The sequence below is a fragment of the Hemicordylus capensis genome, chromosome 1 (genome assembly GCF_027244095.1).
Source record: "Hemicordylus capensis ecotype Gifberg chromosome 1, rHemCap1.1.pri, whole genome shotgun sequence".
NCBI lineage: Eukaryota > Metazoa > Chordata > Lepidosauria > Squamata > Cordylidae > Hemicordylus > Hemicordylus capensis.
In genome coordinates this window covers 186602404-186616255 of record NC_069657.1, presented here as the reverse complement: position 1 = coordinate 186616255, position 13852 = coordinate 186602404, and the positions used below count along the sequence as shown (strand labels likewise).

General features: G+C 41.0%; 1 protein-coding gene across 6 annotated transcripts in view; it reads left to right on the top strand.

Moving 5' to 3' along the window:
• Positions 1-13852, top strand: part of CCDC148 (coiled-coil domain containing 148) — a 210139-nt gene that overhangs the window by 8510 nt on the left and 187777 nt on the right. The window contains exon 1 of one of the 6 annotated variants that reach the window (XM_053260075.1): positions 9855-9871. The exons of the other annotated variants lie outside the window; for them this stretch is intronic. The gene's annotated coding sequence lies outside the window, so the exon portion shown is untranslated. Of the gene's footprint in view, positions 1-9854; positions 9872-13852 lie in introns of those variants that run through there. 6 annotated transcript variants of the gene reach the window in all.

The window sequence follows — 13852 nt, the reverse complement described above, 5'->3', positions numbered from 1 at the left end:
CCTATGCCATGAGCTCTGTCACCTGTCAAGCTTTAGGTACTAGAGTGGGTGTGCTGTGATAGGCTGCAGAAGTAATCTGAATCCTATATGGTGGCAATCATGTGTCTCTATTGCACATCCTGCTTTTAAAATGGCTAGATTAAGGTACTGAAGTTTTCCTTGTACAGAAATTTGCATGTAAGTGTTCAATGACACCTATACCCAAATAAGTATACATAGGACTGTAGCCTTGAATTATCTGCTTGTACTAAGTTGTGAATGCAGTGGCTTCAGATAAAAACCTTAAGAACTGACATGCTGTAAGAGACTAAAGGTCCGTCTATTTCAGCACTCTGTCTCAAGCAGTGGCCAGCCAGGTAGAAAGCTTGGAAATGGAGCATGAGAAGTGGAGACCTCTAACAAAATGTTGCAATACACCCCCTAGCCCCTAACAGAAATGTTTCTGTTCATTGCTCCAGCATCCTTAAACAGTAGCCTTGTAGTGCTGTTCAGGGTTTGTGTGTGTGTGTGTGTGTGTGTGTGTGTGTGGTGGGAAGGGTAGTTTCAGGATGGGAGGAAATTAAAAGGGATACTCTTTTTATTTCCATTTTCCTGAAACCTCTCTTTAAAATGTGGGGAGAGGAGTTTTTAAAAAATGTACACAACACCCCCACCTTAATCTCCAATTACCTGCTTCCTCCATTTTACTTCCTCCCTCCCTCAGTGTATACTGTACCCTCAATATTCTATTCTAGAATGGTCCTTGGCATTCTGTAGGTCCTGGAAGGCACTGAGAAGAGGTCCTTGTCAAGCCATTATTTGGTTTTTCTAAAATATTATTTTTCTTTACTGACATGACTCTTAGATGGCATTATGGGAACTGTATGGAGTACTGTAAATGTGGGCATCACAGCTATTTAAAGAATTTTGTTCACTTTTTCCCAAAAATCTCTTCACACTGAATTTGTATTTCGACATAACACTTTGGCCTGGTGCTTTTAGAGTGCTTTTGAACCAACACTCAGTAGCAAGGCCTTCTGCAAACCCATCTATTAGCCTATGAGAAATAGAGAAGGTAGCTATTGCAAACTAAGTTTCTAAATTCCCTCCTCACAGTGATTCCTCCAAGCAAAATGGAAGTTGAGCCCCACACACGGTCATAGGCCCAGAATTTGTATGTTTAAGAATTGTAATGTAAATGTTTTCTACCAATTTAGATGGGACAGAACTTTGGCTGACAGTCTATAATTTCTGTTTTTTAAAATTGTTGTTACATTGGCTGCTTTCTAATTCTCCGTTATTAAGGAGCCTGATTTTAGTGATGCTGCATATTTTAGTTGTTAAAAGATTGACAATTTCACAATGCAGGGCTCCAGCTGCACCCAAAGGTGGGTGTATTTATGGAGGTGTTGGAATCAAACACTTAATTGTAATCTCAACTCTGAAAAAAGTAATTCCTACTTAACATTATTGCCAGTTTCAATCAGAAGTACTCAGCAGCAGGAGATAACTATTATAACAATCACCATCCACAGCAAACCTTTTTGATAGCAATTAATGTGCTACTAAACTACCTACCTGCTTGTTAAATACTATGTCTCAAAGGCATATTGAGAATATTAATAGAATACTAAGAAGGTCAAGCATACAGGACAGGAGGATAAACTTTGGAAATAGATATTGTAATTGCATACTTGCAAAAAGAGCATTTGATTACAGCAATAGTCCTATTCACACGTTATGTTCAACATATGTACAGATCTGCTTTTCAGCATTACAATACGCACGCAGTGGAATGTAACATTTGTGCAGTTGTGCAAGAGCACTGTTGTGCAAACATGAAAGTTGTGCAGAGTTGCGCCAACAGTGCAGCCATTGCATATATACAATGTGTGTAACGTTGCACAGTATGCCAGCTAGTCTGTGTACAGTCTTCATGTTATATAGGAAGCTGCCATATACTGAGTCAGACCATTGGTCTATCTAGCTCAGTATTGTCTTCACAAACTGGCAGTGGCTTCTCCAAGGTTTCAGGCAGGAATCTCTTTCAGCCCTATCTTGGAGATGCTGCTAGGGAGGGAACTTGGAACTTCTGCTCTTTCCAGAGCGGCTGTATCCCCTGAGGGGAATATCTTACAGTGCTCACTCACACTTCTGGTCTCCCATTCATATGCAACCAGGGCAGACCCTGCTTAGCTAAGGGGACAAGTCATGCTTGCTACCACAAGGCCAGCTCTCCTCTCCAGTGCTAGAGCAGAGTGCTGGAACCCAAAGACCAGAGAGTAGTGTCTCTGAGCCAGTGCAAAGTGCAGTTTCATCACCCTGAGTTGCTCCACACTTGGGAGTGTGCAGGGGTGTAGCTAGGGGAGAGGGGGCCCATGTTCATCCTTCTCTCTGGCGGCCCCCCCAGAGTGAGGGAGATAATGAAGAAAATAGGAAGGGGTGGACCTGGAGGGCCCTCAGGAGTTGGGGGCCCATGTTCTTTGAACCCTTTTGCTCAATTATGGCTATGCCCCTGGGAGTGTGGCTGCATGAAAGGACCTTCAGAGGCGGCTGGACTGGGAGGCCTCCAAGGTGCCTTCCCACTCTAAAAATGGTGCTGCTGTGACATCTGCTGCCCCAAATAAGTTGCCCCCTGTCTGGAACAGATGCTCCATTTATGAACTGAAGCCATTTAAACACGCAATGATGAAATAACTCCACAAGTGAAGCTTCATCCTGGGAAGGGCAGGCAGGTTGTTGAATTTCTGCCTGTCATGGGGCTGCTGAAGACAGAAGTGCTTGCTCTTCCCCATGTGCCATTTGCACACCTCTTGAAATTCAAGCTGAGGAAGACTTGGTGTTTGGGAATAAAGAACAGAATTGGAAGGAAGATCTCTCAGGGGTAAGCTTAAGCCAGAGTTTCTCTTTGCTCTCCCACCTCTTTGCAGCTTCACAGTCCTGGACACTGTGAATTAACAAGCAGGGGCTTCTGAGCATGTGCAGAGTGCAACTTGCTCTATATTGAGGAATTGCAACCAATTTATACTGCAGCGGCTGGGAGGGCTTCCAAATCAGAGGGTGCAACTTCCAAGCAGCCTTATGCTCTGGCACCCCTTCCTTTCAAAACTGCGGCATCACCTCAAATATCTGAAAACCATAAAACCCTGGTCTGGTCCAGGTCTTTAAGACTTGGCTTGTAGGATTTGCCTTCAGGGCAGGTTGAAGGATATAATGGCTTTGCCTGGTGAAGCCAGGCCATAACTGCCCTCCCCATGAGAGCCGAAAATCCAAGAGATTGCAAGGAGCGGCAGGGGCTACTCACTGTACTTCCAGACCTGGCTCCGATGGATGCCCATGGAGCTCATGCTGACTGGACCCTTCCATCAGACAGGAGTGCTAGAAGGAAAGCGCGAGGCAGGGAGGAAGGTGGGCAAGCGACCAGCAGATGCTCCTGTAGGCAGATCTAATCCCTGTACATCCCAGCAGGGTCCCAGAGGCAGCATCCCTCTCAGCCAGTCAGAGCCCAGCTGTCAGCAGCATCCTTCTCCAGACAAATGTCCCCGGGCCCCTGAGGGAGGGGCTCCTGTTGGCTGGATGACAGCTAGCTCTTTGCTCCCCCCCCCGAAGATGTAGTTGTTTGGGGGGCGCTGAGGACACACTTTTTGCTCCAGCGCCAGGGCCCAGTCCAGCCTTGCTCTGACTCTGCTTCTCCATTTATGCAGCCAGCTTCAGGGATATACAATGATGAAAATGGGGAGGAAGCCAGAATGGGCAGCAGGCCACTTCACTCTGGAAGCCCAGGCCTCCACAAAAGCCACTTTCCAACTGGGCTGGGCGTCGTCCTCATCATCTCACTGCATGAAACAGGGGGCTGGACTGGATGGACCTTGGGCCTGATGTTCCATTCCCTTTCCTGAGTAACAGGGAAATATTAAACCCCCTGGAACCCCCCCCCCCCAACGTGCTTGTCTGGGACTCTTTAGGTGCAGGGCTCTTTGGAGGGTGGTGGTGCCATCATGGTCTGAAGCAGCGCTGGCATGGCATGGCATTTAAAGGCATTTAAATGCCCTTTCCATGCCAAGGGTGGGAGGAGGGCACCAACAATGAATGACCACACTTGGCACACTCCATTCAATATCATGGCCAATCACGGCCATTCTGCTGACATGGATGTTATGTCTGAATTTTGCCTATGGGTTATTTCCTCCCCCCTCCTTTTAAATTTGTATTGGCTTATACAATAGCTGTACATTCAAATTACATTCATTTCTACACATAAGTAAATATTTACTTCCCGCTTACCTATCTGTGCGGTTCACGATAACTATACATATAAACCATTGCTATAATAATTCAAAACATACATACTCCACATTACTACTCAATTTTACCCTACCCAACCTGCTGTTATTACTATATTTCAAACCCTACTGAAAAGTCCATATTAGAAAAATAGTTCTTACAAATAGTTCTTAAGTAAATAGTTCTTACAAATAGTTCTTAAGTAAAGCAAAAATGGTTCCCAATCATGCCAAATTTTTGTCTCTTATAAGTGCTGTAAGCTTTGCCATCTCAGCATATTCCAAAATTTTTATCAACCAGTCTTCTTTTGAGGGCATTTTAGTGTCTTTCCATTTCTACACATATACTATCCTAGCCACCGTGGTTGCATACATAAAAAATGTTAAATTTCTTCTGGAAAACTCTCTTTCAGTTATTCCCAGCAGGAAGGATTCTGGCCTCTTAAGAAATGTCATTTAAAAAATATTCTTCAACTCATTGTATATCATATCCCAAAAAGCCTTTGCCTTCCCGCATGACCACCACATATGGAAAAAAGTTCCTTCACATTGTCCACATTTCCAACATTTGTTTGAAACATTTTTATACATTAAAGCTAATTTTTTTTGGTGTCAGATTCCACCTATACATCATCTTATAAAAGTTTTCTTTTAAAGTATAACATGCAGTAAACTTTAAATCAGTTTTCCATAATTTTTCCCAAGCAGCCATATCTATATTATGACCCACATCTTGAGCCTATTTTATAATTCGTTTTAACCACTTCATCTCCTGTCTCCTCCAAAAGCAACAATTTATACATCTTAGAGACTAATCTTTCATTTTCACACAGCTCCTTCTCAAATCTCGACATTTGATCCACAAACCCAACCTTAAGATCGTTTTTACAAATTTCATTTAGCTGATGATACTGAAACCAATTACTAACCAAATTTTGTACTTCATTTAAATTTTTTAATTTGCAGCCCTTCTCTTTAAAACATAACAAATCCCTATAAGTACCCCATTCAGATTGCATATTTGTCTCTTTACGTGCCAAAGCCTTAATCGGAGATACCCATAGTGCAGTTTTACACTCCAACCATTTTTTATATTTTGCCCATACTCCCATCAGATTCCTTCTTACATAGTGATTAAGAAAACCTTTGTGCACTTTGCATTTATCATACCAGTTATTTCCAGTCCAAACTGTGGTTTGGATGATTGTCTGAATTGAGTCAATATGTTGGTCACTAGTAAGAGCCTGTGGAGATAATCTTTGTTGCCTGATAATTAAGGGCTCCATGTGACAGTGGCTCACATTTTGTGCACTGTTACAAGTGCATCACAAGTGGCTCACATTTTGTACACTGTTACAAGAGGCACCATCAGTACTCAGCCCAGAGGATTGTTGAACAGCCAAACTCACACAGAGGGGGAAGGGTAGTGATTTTTCACTGCTCTCTCCTCCCTCCAAAAGTTTTTTGTTTGTTTCAGAAATATGTCCCTGAAGGCTGCACAACCCTAAAGGCATATTTCTGAAGTCAAATAGCACTTCTGGAAGCAAGAGAGAGCAGTGAAAATTGCTCCGGTTGCTTGGCAATGCTCTGGTCTGAGCTTCAGAGGCACAGCTCTTGTTCTGCACTTCTAACACCACATCGAATATGTTCCTACTTAGTTTTGCTTTTCCCTCCTGCACCCTACCTTTATTCTTTCCATCTATACATCTCCTCCTAAATGTCTGCACAATTAATATCTTCATCTCCTTTTACAGGCATATTCTTGCTAAAAATGCATACATTCTTTAAAGGCCTAAAATATACAATTAAGTAATTGTATATAAACATGCATTCTATGCAATACATAATGCAGATATTATACAACTATAAGCCGTTCTGGATCTAGATAAGTCTGTTTCCTAGCAATATTGCATTGATGCCTGAGTGGTATTTTGTATTAATTTAGATTCATGACTTTGTGTTTGGAAATGAAACTATGTTTTTCTCTCTCTCTCTTTTAATATTGAAGGCAGTGTTATACTGTACTAAATGACAGAATGGTTGTAATAATTATTGTTTCTTGGCAGAATGATTCCTATGAATAGCAAACTGATGTTTGGATCAGTTTTTCCCAACTTCACCCATATTCCATGGAAATTATTAGTGAAGAACATGTCCAAAAAACGTCTTTGTTTATATTGCTTCCTTTTAAAAAAAAGAAAAGAAAAATACCAAATAGCCTTCCCTTTCCTGTTCTGTTGCTTATTCCAGTTAATTTTTTAAAAATAGCAGTTGCAGGATAAAAGACATTCAATGTGTATACTATGTCTTATATACATTTGGTTGTATTTATGTAGAATGTTCATTGTTCTAGTACTCAAGTCATGGCTACCAATCTTACATAAAGGTGGCATAGGCAGAACTGCGCAGTTCTGCTCCACTGATTTGTAGTGGAGTTAATTCCACTTCACCAAACTCTGGAGTGGGTTATATGGAATGTATAATTTACTCCAGAACCATCTTCCTGCATGCATTTGAGACTGTCAGACGGAGTCCCCTGGCTGAGCAAGACCATTTCAGATGCAGGCAAGAGGAGTTAATTTTTTCAATGAACCTAATGGCGTAGCAGGGAAGTAACTTGCCTAGGGAGCAAGAGGTTGCTGGTTCAAATCCCTGCTGGTATGTCTCCCAGACTATAGGAAATAGCTATATTGGGCAGCAGCGATATAAGAAGATGCTGAAAGACATCATCTTATGCTGCACAGGAGATGGCAATGGTAAACCCCTTCTGTATTCTATCAAAGAAAACCACATGGCTGTGGTCACCAGGAGCTGACACTGACTTGATGGCACAACTTCACTTTACTTTTCCCCTTGTTGCAGAGACTCATTCTAAAAATTAAAAGCAACAACAACCCTGCCTACTTCTCAGATTAGAAAGCATTCTGGAGATCAGGGGTGTAGCAAGGTTGAAGTGGGCCCTGGGACGAAAAGTGAAGATGGGCCCTTTGTTGACTTCTTTCCCCGCATCTCATGATTTTGCTGCAGAAGAACTATTATATGGACAGGGTGAAAAACAGTATTTTCAGATTGTCAGAATTTGCCCTCACTGCTGAGTCAGCAGTGGAGCTGAGTTAGCTGAACTTTTCAGAAGCACTGGTGCTTTGTTGGTTAGGATGTCATCCACTTATCTCTGTATGTGGCAAACTCTGTCTAGACTCTAGACAGAGTTTGCCACATACAGAGATAAGTGGATGACTCTAGAGAGCAAGCTCTACTGCATTTGTTTTCTCATATCACACTCAAGGCCTGAAGAGCAAAAGTCATTCACAGGCCCACTTAATTGTCTGGAATAGTAAGGAAGGATTGCTTGGATTCAGTCCATTTGCCTTTCTCTCCTGCCCCCTCCTTGATATGTGATGAACACTGTCCTACCTGATATCAGTGCAGTGAGATACTTCACTCTGAAGTCTGCAATTCCCAGCATAAATCTGCTACCCTGACCTACCCACTCCCCAAGCTGGACGGGCTGCACAGGTAGTGCTAAATCTACAACAGATTTGGGCTTCTTGGAGGAAGAGCGGGGTATCGAATGTAAAAATAAATAAATGAACAAACAGCTCTCCATGTGCAAAATTGTTTCCACTACCGGAAACATTGAAGTAACTCCCACTAATTTAGATGGTGTTTATATTTTCATGTACATTTGCTTAGGATCATGCCCAGATATACTTAGGGCTAAAATGAGAGTGTGCAGCAGATAATAGAGTTTCACAGATGATGTTAGCAGAATAGAATATTGGCACAGGATAATAGTCTGCTGCTGCTAGATAAACATCTTGGCATTGCTTTCCATTTATCAAAAACAAATTCTAAGGCAGAGCCAAGGGGCTTTTTTGTCATGCAAGAGGCATCACACTTTTATGGCAGGTTTCTGATACAGTGACTTTATTTCTTTTGCACTTAGTGACTGATGTAGATTTAATCATTTTATCTGATGGATGCCAGTGTATAAGAATGATAGTTGCTCACTGTACCATTATTGGAAAGTGCTGCCTATCTAGGATAGGGAACAAGGAGAGTTATTATTTGATTCTGCCAGTTGAAGGTCAGTTTACACATGAAAGTGTCATTATTATTTTTTGTACTTTGCTTTTTAAAAATGGGCAGTTTTAAAAATTCAGTAGTGTAAAGAGTGATTCCCAAATGGTGGGGCAAAGATTCACAGGGGGGTCACAACAACTTTGCAGGTTGTTTGACAGCAGTATTTAAATGGAACAATGGGTTGGATCCTTTCAGTGGCTCTTTGCTCCATTGACAAAAGCTCCTTCTGGGAATGGAAGGAGAGTTGACTTGAATGCAAGGACTTCTTCCTCGCCCCCAAAATGCTCTCTCTCAGGAGTACAGATCTCCTTATGTTCCCAGATGGAACTTTTAATGACCGAGCAGTGCTCTTCTGAAAATTAGGATCCAACCCAATGCTTTTCTTCTTGACTAGAAACTGGAGCTGACACTTTTGTCAGGAGAATTTCCATTGGTAGATAAACTCTGGAAGTTATTCTAAAGCATGTCAAAGAACCATTAACTTTTACTTGAGCGGCCGGGCTGTTGCGCTTTACAACATGAGTTATGCTCAGGATGATCCAGTCATTGTCCAAGTCGTACAGCATGCACAATGTGCTAACATAGTGCTGTTGCCATTGTGCTGCTGATGTGTGTGCTCCTTCCTTATACCTGGTCTACACAACTTGTGGTTCTTCAAGTTAAATGCAATCTACCCACCATATATGGCCACCCATAGGAGTTCACTAATCCTCTTGGGAAGTTTTCTACCTGTCTGAGCAGCAGGTATGCAACGTGGGTGTTCTTCTGAACCAGACATACATAGCTTATGATATCTAGGTGGCTGCCATGGCCAGGAGTGCCTTTGCGCAGCTTCAGCTAGTGTACTAACTGTACTCCTTTGAAAAGGCAGAATTGGCCACTGTCACTCATGGCTTGATCACATTGTACTTGGATTATTGCAGTGCACTGTACCTGGGGCTACTCTTGTATTCTGAATCTGCAAAGGTTCTGTCTGTGGCTGCTAGATGTGAGCCTGTTACCCCTATTTTTGAGAGAGCTGCAATGGCCGTCAGTTTCTTTCCTGGTCCAATTCAAGGTGCTGCTATTACTTAAATGGCTTTTGAAAGACCTACTCCTCCTCCCAGTTGATTATACCCACTCTGCAAGATGCCGATCAAGGCCTAGCTGTGTTAGGTGCAGCCACTTTTCTCTCCCCCCCCCTTCCGCCCACCGGCTGGCTGGCCAGCCGCCGCCACTTTTTTACCCCTCTCCTCCTCCCTCCTTACTCCGCCAGGCCTCTAGCCGGAACTCTTGCAGCGTGTCGCGAGAGTTCCGCCACCAAATCCTGGACACGCATGCCGGCTAAGAGAATTAATTATATAGATGTGGGTATTTGATTTATAGTGAAAAGCTACCCTGTGTAGTGCTGGATGTGTTTTAACTGCTGCTGGAATCAGTTGATTGGTGTGCTGATTTTAGTGCTTGTTTTTATTTACACCCCATTTATAGAATAGCCTCCCCAGTGAGTTCACCTGGCTTCATCAATTTGTTCTTGTAGACACCAGGTAAAGACCGTTTTGTTCATGCAGGCCTTTTAAATGTGGGTTTTAAAATGCAAATTTTCAGATTTGTTCTGATTTTTAACTATGAGTTTTTAAGCTGCTTTGTATTGTATTTTATATTTTATTTTCACTTTTTTGTCTGTTATGATTTAATGTGTTTTTATTGTATGTTTTAATCCTCTGCTGTGAGCCGGCCAGAGAACAATTTGTTATGGGGAAGCTAAAAATAAAGATGATGATGATGATAATGATGATTTATTTATCATCTTTTGTATTTTGTTTGTAAACTTTGTATACTGCCTTGAGGTGCATTTTACTAAGGTGGTATATTAAATTTTAATAAATGGGAGGAGCCAGAAGTAAGGCAATCAATTATAAAGGGAAGTTCAAGTGCAGTCTCAGGGGTCAATAGCCAAACAGGTCAGAACTGAATGAAGTATATAGCCTGATCTAATGCACATTTATTCAGATGTAGGCACCTTAAGTGGCGCAGTGGGGAAATGCTTGACGAACAAGCAGAAGGTTGCCACTTTGAATTCTTGCTGGTACTATAATGGGTAGCAGCGATATAAGAAGATGCTGAAAGGCATCATCTCATACTGCGCAGGGGGAGGCAATGGTAAACAACTTCTCTATTCTACCAAAGAAAACCACAGGGCTCTGTGGGCTCCAGGAGTCAAAATTGACTTGACGGCACACTTTACTTTACCCTTAGTCCCACTGAATTCAGTAGGAATTAAAAGTAATTGCATGTAGGATTGAGAGCCTGAAGTAAAGGGAAACAAGCTTCTGTTGCTTCAGTGAATGCTAGCTGGCAGCCAACATTTTTGAGAGCATGGCATAAAGTGTGGTCCATTTCTCAAAGATGTGTGTGTTTATTGGTCTATCTGTTGATTAATAGTAAGGGTTAAGCCCCTTACTACTTACTACAGCCCTGCAGTTCTGGGAATGTTTATAGGTTGCCTGTACATCTTTAATGAACTGCTAACTGAAAAGCTTTTTGTTATCACTTAACATCATATAAACTTCTTGTGGGATATTGATATGGTATATATATGATATATAATCAGTTATGGACATGGATATCCCAGGCCTATGCATGCTTATTCAAAAGTAAGTCCTACAATGTCCAGTGATACTTATTCCTAAGTAAGCGTGTACAGCATTCTAGCCTGAAATTAGTACTGTACCTCTTCTCTGGCTTGCTTTTTCTGAGCTAAGCCTACTGTCTACTGCTGGCTAACTATGAAATGGATGCGTTTGGTCAGCAGAAATGGTTTGTATAGAGGTTTTGTAAAAAAGACACAAAACTCCAGCTGAATTGCTTGATTCAAGATAGTTTGGCAGACATGGGTGACCAGTTCCTGTATTCACATGTTCTCTTTCAGTTCTTCTAATCAAAAGACATTTAGACTTCTTTTAGGGTGTGTGTGTGTGTGTGTGTGAGAGAGAGAGAGAGAGAGAGTGCGTGTGTGTGCGTGAGAGAGTGTGTGTTTATAGCACCCATAGCTTTATTTAAAATGTGACATTTTGCTAAAGAAAACCATTTAGATGTGTCCTGGTGAAACCAATTGCAAACCCACAATTTCACCTCAGTGTGCTGATATATGGAAAGGAAAGGAGCTATCCTGCACATATTGATCCCATAAATAATGAATTAGTTGGATTTAATTACTAGCTGTATTTCATCATCCTGATTTGTATTAAATTTGATTGAATTTGAAAATAGAGAGATTAGCAGATTCCAAAGCCAGACTGGAGGACATAAATGCCTGATCTACTGTGCTTCAGCTAAACTTTTAAAAAGTTAACAATTCTCATTTAAAGACTTGACTGGGGCTATTGTTTAGACTAGAGGACTCCAGCAATAAATATTTTGATATTGGAGTAGGCGTTTCTGAGCCTGAGGAAGAGGATGTTTGTCTGAACCCTTTAGTTTGCTCCTGATGGTAATGATTATTCTGCCCTTTTCAAGTAGTCCCTTAACAGTCCAAACTACATGTTTGTGATGTATGGGTGATATCATCTTGTTTTGTCCTTGTCCTGAGCCATCCCCATCCCTTAGAAAGTGTTTTCTCTCTGGCTATAGCACTAGTTGTCAGTTAACACAACAAAACTGACCTATTTATATATTTGCATCCTAATTCTTTGAATGGAAAGCTTTAGTGGTAGACCAATTAACAGGCCCTTAAACCTGAACAAAAGAAACAGAAAGCTCAGCGAAGCTTCTGGAAAGTAATAGATGTCAAAGAGTAATGCAGAAATGTGAAACAGAAGAAATGTATGATTGGCTAAACCAGTAGGAAGGCCAGTTGTCTATTTCTTTGAAATTTTCTAGAAATGACAAACTAATATGGGATTGTTCTTCTTTCTTTCAAGAAGTAAAAATAAGCCTGATACTGTCATTGCTTAATCATGTAGCACAGTTTTCCATTGAACTCATTTTTTGTAACTAAAACAATCCTATATTTAGTAAGTACTGAAGCAAATGTTGCCAGTTTTCAAATTTAAAAAGAACATGCAGCTTTTTGAGAAATCACTATATTAAAGGCTTCCATTTAAAAGTTACTTTTTATTGAGATGAAATGCTGTTATGCAAGAACTACAGTGACAAGCTAAGGGACAAATATGGCAAAGATGTGTCAATATATGTATGGCAACTCTACTAAATTGAATTATTGTGTTCCCAAGTGCTGTGTGTGGTTATAATCTTGCCTTGTTTGGTGCAGAGATCTGAGCACTGTGTTTCCAGCTGACCTCAATGGGCATATGAGCTTTTTTTCTCTCCCTAAGAGAGGCAAGGTCCAGGCCATTCTGGCTTTAAAAGATTATTAATTATGGTCAGAAGATTATTGGTAGCCAGTGAACGTTCTATAAGACTGATGCTATATGGTCCTGGTAGTCTGTTCTGCCAGAAAATTGGATGTTCTCTTCAGGGCAGTTCCACTCTTCAAAGGCAGTCATACCTAAAACACTTTACAATAGTCAAGCCTGGAGATGACAAAAACCAAGACTTTGTAAACATCATCCACACACTCCAGATAAGGCTGCACATATTGAATAAGATTCTGTTGATAGAATGTACTTCTAGTCACTATTGCTTCATCCAGGATGCTAGGGTTCAGATGAACCTTGTTAGCCAATGTCATCAATAACCAGGTAATTGTCATCAATAGATAACATCTATTGTCATCAATAGATGTCATCAATAACCAGGTAATTGCTTATCCCCACTAAGCCTGAGGTTTCAGATGACACTGCTTTTGCCTTGATTGGATCCACACTGTGAAGGGCTTTCTAGTAAAACCAGTCCTAAATATCTGCAACATCTGTGTGCATGTGAAGCAATTTATTCCTTATTACAGACTCCACAATTGTACAATGTTTCTTTAATTTTAGCTATTTTTGAACAAATGTGGTATGGGTGTGGTAGATTTTTGGTGACTCATTCTATTAAAAATAGAACAAGTCACCCAAAATCTACCACACCCATACCAATCACTATGTAGTAGCCATATCTGAGTGATAAGTTATGAGAAGATAGAGTATTCTACTTGTGGATCAAGTGGTATAATTATGGCTTTACCAGGTGAGTCAGGATCATTGTAGCAGTTTCCAACATTAGCAAGTACACAGTATGTGACTTTTGGACTGCTAGCATCCCCCTTTAAACTTACGGTACTATTTTAATATGTACCCTTTCCCCACTTTAAATAAAGGATATGGGCTTCCCATTAAAACAGTTTGTTAAAAGGTATTTAAAACCATGTGTGTTCTTATTCTCAGACCCAGTTTAATTCCTGTTGTTCAGTCCTAAAGATTATAAATGATATTTCTGAATGGCACATAATCTTTAGTCACAGTCAGTGAGGTCAGTCTTTAATGTATTGCCATGGAAATCTGGCACAAACTGATTGAAAACTAGCAATCTGATACAGTCTCCACTCCTACAACCTAATTTGAAAGATTCTATTTGATTTCACA